A 9,596-nucleotide genomic window follows, 5' to 3' on the forward strand; every position below is an offset into this window, starting at 1 on the left:
AATCTCTATCAGAGAAGTCACTTGTGAGGGATCAGAACAGTATCGTCGAAACATTGATACATGAAACACATTAGGAATCCTTTCTAACTCTATTGGTAAAGCTAACCGATATGCCACTGGACCTATTCTTTCAATAATCTCATACGACCTAATGAAACGTGGACTTAACTTGCCTTTATCGCCAAATCTTAGAATCTTCTTCTACAGAGATACTTTTAGAAATACTTTATCATGATCTGAAATTCAATCTCTTTTCTTTTCAAATCTGTGTACTACTTTGTCTATCCAAAGCAGCTTTCAGACAGTCATGAATTACCTTTACTTTTTCTTCGATTTCTCTAACCAAGTCAAACCCATGAATCTGTTTCTCACTAAGTTCTATCCAATACAACAGAGTTCGATACTTGCGGCCATATAATGATTCATACGGTGCCATTTTTATACTCAACTGAAAAATGTTGTTATAAGCAAATTCGACCTATGGTAGATACTTCTCCCAACTACCTTTCTAGAATACAACATCGGAGCATATCTCCAAGAATCTAGATTACTCTTTCGAATTTTTCGTCAGTTTGCAGATGAAAAGTGGTACTAAAATTTAACTTTGTACCCAAAGCTTCTTGTAATTTCTTCCAAAAGCTCAAAGTAAATCTCAGATATCTACCCGAAATAATAGAAATAGGTACTCCATGCAAGCTAACAATTTTAGCAATGTACAATTCAGCTAGCTTATCAAGTGAGTAGTCAGTACGTACCAAAATAAAATGAGCTAATTTTGTTAATCTATCAACAACAACCAAGTCGACATCTTTCTTTTTTTGAGTCAAAGGCAAACCCATTACGAAATCCATCGTAATCCTATCCCATTTCCACTCAGGTACCATCACTGGCTAAAGCAAACCCGAAGGCACTTGGTGTTTGACTTTTACTTGTTGACAAATCAAACATATCAAAACAAACTCTGAAATATATCTTTTCATACCTGGCCACCAGTACAATTTCTTCAAATCATTATACATTTTCGTACTACCTAGATGAACTGATAAATAACCACTGTGTGCTTTGTGCAAAATTTTCTAAATAAGTTCATCATTTTTCGGTACACATACTATATCTCGGAACATCAAACAATCATCTGAACCAATCCGAAAGTCTTAATCATTTCCTGATTCACATTGAGCTCTTTTAGCCTGCAATTCACTATCATTTTTTTGAGCTTCACGAATTTGCTAAAAAAATATCGGTCTAGCTCTCAACTCGGCCAAAATTGAACTATCATTAGACAAAGTCAATCTCGTACTCATAAATCTCAAAGCAAACAAGGACTTTCTGCTCAAAGCATCTGGGACTACATTCAGCCTTCCCGGATGATAGTCAATCACTAGTTCATAATCTTTCAGTAACTCGAGCCATCTTCTTTGTCGCAAGTTTAGATCTTTCTAAGTCATCGGGTATTTTAAACTCTTATGATTAGTAAAGATATGGCATTTCTCACTGTACAAATGATGACACCAAATTTTTAAAGTAAAAACGATGGCGGCCAATTCCAAGTCGTACGTTGGATAATTCATCTCGTGTGGTTTCAACTCTCTCGAGGCATAAGCTATCACTTTGCCCTCTTGCATCAACACACATCCCAAACCATTCAATGAAGCGTCATCGCTATAAATTATAAATTCTTTTCCCGATTTAGGTTGTACTAAAATCGGTGCCTCAGTTAGTAATGCTTTTAATTTCTTAAAACTTTGCTGACATTTTTCAGAACATTCAAATTGAACATTTTTTTGCAGCAACTTGGTCATGGAGTAGTAATCATCGAAAATCCTTTGACAAAACATCGGTAATAACTAGCTAAACCCAAAAAGATTCTAACTTCAGATACATTCCTTGGTGGTTTCCTTTCAAAATTACTGAAATCTTACTTGGATCAAGCCGAATAGCATCACCTGAAATGATATGTCCCAAAAATTTGACTTCTCGGAGCCAAAACACACTTTTACTGAATTTAACAAACAACTGCTTATCTCTCAAGGCCTGCAATAAAATTCTTAAATGCTCGGTAAGCTCGGACTCGTCTTGAGAATAAATCAAGATATAATTAATGAATACAACCACAAACTTATCTAAATGCAGTCAGAAAATCTAATTCATCAAGTCCATAAAAATGGCAGGCGTAGTAGTTAGTCTGAAAGGCATAACAAGAAATTCATAATGCCCATACCTTCTCCTAAAAGCAGTTTTCGGCACATCTGACTCTTTAACTCTCAACTGATAGTAGTTAGATCTCAAATCAATCTTTGATAATACCATTTCTCCTTTCAACTGATCATGCAAGTCATCAATTCTCGGTAAGGGATACTTGTTTTTTATTGTAACAGTTCATTTTCAGTCAAATCGAAATAGTGGTTTTGGAACCACAAATCTAAAGTCAAAATATTTATTTTATTACTATTTTAATGTTTACAGCATGATATCATGTATGTGTGAAAATTTCGTGAAGAAATCCTATCGTGAAGAAATTCTATCGTTTAGATGGTCAATTTGATAAAAACGACTAAATCGCGCAAAGTGTAAAAGTGTTGTTCTATTAGTTAAAGGTGTCAAATGCATATTAAATTTAATAATGAAGGTCCTTAAGTAGTAATTGGACCAATGATAATGTTAGTGGACATTTATTTCCATGGATTATGTGAAATAATAATGTTTTATTAAAGGTTAATAATGTAAATTGTTAAATAAAGATTAGTTAAATAAAACAATAGTTTTTATTATCTTCCACTATGCTTCATCCACCAAAAATTAAATTCAGGAAGCCATTAACAAGCTTCAAGCTTTCAGCCTTGTGACAGGCCTAATTTGACCCTAGTCAGAAAGTGGTTTCGGAACCACAAAACTGAGTCATTAAATAATTAACCATTATATTTTATGCTTATTATATGTGTAAATGCATGTGTGAAAGTTTCGTGCTTTGATTTTGTCTAATGTATGTGAAATTTAGTAAATAGGATTTATGTGAGACACTTTTGAAATGTGATAGGTTAATTTAAAATGGTCTACCAATGCATGTTATAAAAAAAGTGGACTTGCATGTCAAATTATCCATTTTTTTTATAGTGGCCGGCCATGTTGTTGATTAATATATTATATGTATTTTCCATTAACATTATTTTCAACTAAATGAATTAAAGAATGAATAAAAGAATAAAGGGTAATAAAATAATGGGTTAGTGGGAGGAGAAACCAAAATTGGTTCATCTTTGTTCCTCCATTGCCGTAGCTAGAAGAGAGGAAGAAGAAAATTCTTGTTAAAATTTCGGCTAAGGAGATTGCTAGAATATGGTATGTACAATGCCATTCTTGGAAATTTATGCATAATTTGGATGGTTAGTTTGAATTCTACCTATTTCATGGTTTGAATTTTTGTTATTTGGGAGGATTGAAATTCGGCCAAGGAGTTTGAAATTCTTAGTAGATGTTTTGATGTTATTAGTATGTTTAAAGTGTTTTGAAAGAAATTACTTGTGTATTTTAGGATAGTTTCTTAGTTCCTCCATAACCCATGTGCAAATTTTCATTTTGGTACCTATGGGAGCAATCGGTCATGAGAGGATTTTTCATTTAGAAATGATACTTTGATGTTTTTTTTGAATTAATAAAAGTACTCCATTCGATTGAAATTATAAAAGTATGTTAAGTTTAAAAAAAAAAGTATATAAAATTTTGTGTATCTAATTTGAAATGGCTGAATGGATTATATAAAGTGATTTGAGATTTTGGATGCCTTGTTTTGTGACATTCGGCTATGATAAAAAAAATGATTGTATCGGGGATTTTAGAGATGTGAATTGGTAGGTGATATGTATTTAAATTGTTTATTAAGGTGTTGGCTATATGGTTAAAAATGTGCACATGAAAGTATAATAGGTCAAATGAATTCTATGTTTCTATATGTATGATTTAGTTGATGGTGTGATATATTAGCATACTTGGATATTAATGTTTGTGTGTCTCGTGTTAATATGATAATCGGCCATAAGCATGATTAAATGGTTCGGTCATTGTTTGGCATAGGTGAAACCTATATGAATTTGTTACATTCGGTCATAAAATGGAATTAAATATGAAGGCTAAGTTTGAGTAGTTAAGGCCGAATGGGTTATAGATTAAACATAAACGGATTTTATGCATATGCGTATGTATGTATTTGTGTGTGCAGCATTGATGATAAATGGCAATTGGTAATGTGGTAAATGTTTAATAAGTTGATTCGAAGTTAGCTATATGTCTTGGAGCCATAGTGTAATTTGAAATAATAAAAGTATATGATATTAAAGCATGCATTATATATATGCATGTGTATACGCAGTTGTGCATAAATATGAGTAAATGATTAAATTGTGGTAGTCATATATAAGTATATATATATATGCCTTATGGATGTACCTTGTGCTTATAGAGACATTCAGGAATATGGTTAAATTCATGTATAAGGAAGCATGATAAGTTATGTGAATCTTTGCTTGGTATGCGAATTAGATATAGATTATATAAGCATGAAATCGAGTCATGGCATATTTTATAAAATATAATACATATTGAAGTTATATATGATTGTCAAATGTGACTATTAAGAAATAAAGTTGAGTAAGTTATTAAACAAATCTATTCGTTTTAATTAAGCTCAAGAGCAAAGAGGATCAAAATCAGATAAGGGAAAAGAGAAAGTAATAAAGTAGCCGTTCCGCAACCGTTCAAGTATATCCTAGGTAAGTTTTGAATAGTCATATTTAGTACGTAATTGATAATATCTTGATATATGTATGATAACTGTACTGAGATTTATTGAGGCTATCTGAATATAGTTGTGTGTCAAATAACTTATGTTTAAGGCTTAAAGCCGAATAGACATTAGAAGATAAGTTTGGAAAGTAAAACGGATTTATATTCTCATGTATATTTTTGAACCAAAGGTTATATGAATGATGCCTATGTTACGTTATTATTTGAATGGAATAAATGAACTATGATGGTGAGATGTTATGTGAATTGAATTCTCTTGCAAATAAGTATGCATGACACTCAGTGCTGGAATTATATCCGGATTTAAGGTTCGCAAGCTATGTGCTGGAATTATATCCAGACTTAAGGTCCATAGGCTATGTGCTAGAATTATAACCAGACTTAAGGTCCGCAGGCTACGTGCTGGAAATATGTTCGGGCTAAAGTCCCACAGGCTTTGAGCTGGTATTAAACTGGGTTTGAATTCCTGCAGGCTTGTGCTGGTAATTAGTTTCAAGTTCTAAGACCTGACAGGATTAATGCCAGTAAATTAAATAAGATTACGATATTGAATGTTTGTAGTAAACCATTGTTGAGTAAGTACTATACATTTAAGATGTTCAGGTACGTATTACTTACACATCAGTGAATTAATTTCGAAGTGAATCATTAGCATCAAAGAAGAATATATATATAAATGTGATTGATGGTTATATTTGCGAATATGAGAATGATTTAATCGATCATGGTATATTTGTATATAAATTATATGTTAAAATTACTTTATGACACATGTACATCCAGTCAATGATTTTGTGAATTATTAGTATTAAAGAATGATACTTAAGTGTGAATGATTGTTATATCTACGAGTAAAACAATGACCTATTCGGTCAAATGTTGTTAATATATGAGATTATTTGATTTAAATGCATCGTATGAACTTTAAGTAAAAGAAAAATATGTGCTGAGAAACTATGTTTATGTTTATGTGTATTCGGCCATGAAGCAAATTTGAATTGAGATTAGGTTTGTTTAAATAAATGTTTTGATGTTCGATAAGTCTTAATTGTTTGCGATGCTTAAAACTTACTAAGCTTTGAAAGCTTACTCTGTTCTTTATTTCTCTGTTTTATAGATTGTTGATCTTGGCCACCGACTCGGGGATCGTCAGCAGTTCATCACACTATCGATCTTTTTGGTACAATTATATTTTGGACTCGATATGGCATGTATAGGTTAGGCTGATGATAACGATGTTTGGAAATTGTAAATATTTTGGCCATATGAAAATGGCGTATAACTTAAATATCAGTATGTATTTCAGCTCGATCTTTGTTTATGTAATGGGATAATTAAATGTTTTGTTCGGTAATACCTCTTAGCCTTAATTCGGCAATCAAATTCGGGCTAAGGGTGTTACAGGCCTTGTATTCTTGATCATGTAAGTCCATTTTTTACTCAGTTTTTAATGATTTCTATGTTTTTGAGATCGTTGCTTCGTATTCTAGCTAGCCCGTACCCTAGATTTTGAAACTATTGAAGATTTATCATGTTTCCATTGTTGAATGCTTGAGTAATTTAATGATTTATGATATATTTGGAAGATTTAACGGATTTGGAATATTTAATATTAGATTAATAGCTTTTGTAAAGTGATTTTTGACAAAAATATTAAAAAGGGATTAAATTGAGAAAATGTACAATGTGGTGGTTAAAAGTGTGAATAAATTGAAAATATGGGCTGCTAGTAACATGTATTAAATTCAGCTAAGCATGGATTTGTACTAAATTGCATGAATTTGCAATTTTATGTGATAAGGACTAAATTGTAAAAATGTGAAAGTTTAGGGGCAAATGTGTAAAATAGCCCTAATGTGTGTTTTGGATTGAATTGAATAAATATAAAAATAAATAAGTTGATTTTGATTACTAATAGATAAAGGAAAAAGGAATTCGGACTTAGATTGGGGAAAAAGTAAAGTAATTGAATAGTCAGTTTGTTTTGTCATATTTGTAGACGAGGTAAGTTCATATAATTAAATTTAAATGTGTATATATTTATTTGATGGATGAAATTGAGATAGTATTTATTCTAATACATAAATGTGGAGATATTAAATTAAATGTACGGTTTAAGTAAATGAGTTACTAAATAAGACTATGGCTGGGCTATGGCAAATCGGATAATAAGACCATAACCGGGTTATGGCATGTGAATGTAATACCACGGCAGGGCCTTGGAAATGTATATGTAAGACCATAGTTAGACTATGGCATCAAAATATCAAAGTATTTATACTGTAAGCATTTATAAGCCGAAGTGGTTTGGTAAGAGAATTGTTGAGAAATAGATAAGTATCGGTATGGGTATGTACGAAAAACTAATTCAAGTAACGAGTTAGAAGAAGTTGAGAACTTATGAGATATGATATGGATAAACTTTATGTTAGCGCACTGTTTGATGCTTTAAAGCTTAATTATGTTATCCATTTTGAAATGTTAATTAATGTTGTGATTATTTCATATTTACATACGAACTTACTAAGCTTTATAGCTTACTTTGCTTATTTTCTTCTATGTTTTATAGTATATCGAAGCTAGCTCAAAAACAGGGATTTTCAGAGACTTTATCACACTATCGAACATCTTTTTTCATACTTTTGAAGTTAGATATGTATGGTATATGGCACGTATAAGCTTGAGTCATTTTGGGTAAGTTTGATGTACATGTATTTAGGCCATTTGAGCTGGCTTGTGATGATGAATTTGTTAATGTATAAAGATGTGTAAATAGTTTTGTTTTGAGTTAGGTAATTGACCCATATTGAGTAAATGAGGTTGAATTGAAAATGCATGCTTGAAATGGTTTAACTAAATGAATTATGTATAGTAAAGCAAGTTGAGTTGATAGGTATTTGAATAGGTAAATGGCATTGAATTCAGTATTGAATTGGTTGAAATGGATATAGTATGATTCTGTATTAGTTGATGACTTTTGGCTACATATTTGTGTTTTAAAAGGGTACCAATTTAGCTTGTATAGGTATGTGCAAAATGGGTGGCAAAATGGCTTGGTAAATGGCCTACTTTTGTCCACACAGGCAAAGACACGGGCTTGTGTCTCAGCCATGTGTGACACACAGTAATGTTATATGGTCGTGTGTCCCCTGGTGTTGATTTTGAAAACAAGTCAGTATGCTCCACACTGCCTCACACACGGGCATGTGACCTGGCCGTATGGCATAAGTCAATATACCCTATAGGTTTGACATGGCCTAAAAAATGGCCTGGCACACGGGTGTGTATAGCCATTTGCATACAGGCTAGCCACACGAGCGTCTGTGTTGGCCATGTGACCCAAGTTAGGGAGTTACATGGGGTTCGACATGGGCTGGGACATGGCTATGTACTCCCATTTTGAATGTTCACATGGCCAGTGACACAGGCATGTCTTGTGGCCGTGTGAGACACAAGGCCTAGCCACACTGGTGTGTGTCCTCTGTATTGAGAAAAAAATAAAGTTTCGTAAAAGTTTCATAAGTTATCAGCTTAATCCAGAACCACTCCCAAAGCATGTTTAGAGTCCCGTAGACTCATGTGGGGGATAAATAGATTGAATTTGAATGATGATTATATGAAATGATTGAATGTATAAGAAAAGTATGTTTATTTGTATTGTAAGTCTGGTAATGCTCTGTAATCCTTTTCTGGCATTGAATACGGGTGAGAGGTGCTATATTTATTGGTATCAGAGCTATGGTTTAGTCAATTCTACTACTAATGTAGCGTGTGTGAGAGTCTAGCTATACATGCCATATATATAACCTGCGATAGTGTGATGAATCCCGACATTATAAACTATATTTTCATATAGTAATGGATCTCGAACGAGTTATAGCAGATGACATTGAGAGTAATGCGCCAGCTCCCGCTCAAGGGACAGTGCCTTCTGAATCCAGACCCGTGTCGAGTAGTCACGGAGGTGAGGCTAAAGAAGCCCTTTTTTTCAGATGATGAATGAGTGGTTCACTCAATATGTCCAGAAAAATCTGGCTGCTCAACAACCTTCAGCCCCGCCAAATCCTCAACCAATCCCTGTAAAATTCGTAAGCATGGGGCTGAAGAGTTCAGGGCTAATGTTGATGATGATCTTGAGAGAGCCGAGTTTTGGCTTGAAAATACGATTCGAGTGTTTGATGAACTTTCCTACACACTGATTGAATGTTTAAAGTGTGCTATATCCCTTTTGGGAGACATTGCATATCAGTGGTGGAATACATTAATATTTGTGGTGTCGAGAGAGAGAGTCACCTTGGAGTTCTTTCAAACCGAGTTTCGAAAAAAGTACATAAGTTAATGATTTCTGGATCAAAAGCATAAAGAATTTTTAGAACTAAAACAAGGCCGCATAACTGTAACCGAGTATGAGAGAGAATTTGTGCGATTAAGTAAATATGCTCAAGAGTATGTTTCGACTGAAGAGATAATGTGCAAATAATTTGTTGACGGGTTGAACGAAGATATTAAACTTCTGGTCGGGATATTGGATTTAAAAGAATTTGTTGTGTTAGTTGAGCGTGCTTGTAAAGCTAAAGAACTAGGCAAAGAAAAGAGAAAGGGTAATTTTGAAGCTAGAGATTTGAGAAAGAGATTAATGAATAAACCCTATCACTCTTCATCAAAGAAATCCCGAGATTCATATAGTCGATCAAATGCATGAGTGGAGTACTCTAATAGAGATCGTGGGAAGCAATTTATGGGTTCAAAAACTCCAGCTATGTCAGTGGCAAGTGTGAGTAATGTTAGATCGAATA

Source organism: Gossypium arboreum, chromosome 6, assembly GCF_025698485.1.
Source record: "Gossypium arboreum isolate Shixiya-1 chromosome 6, ASM2569848v2, whole genome shotgun sequence".
Lineage (NCBI taxonomy): Eukaryota > Viridiplantae > Streptophyta > Magnoliopsida > Malvales > Malvaceae > Gossypium > Gossypium arboreum.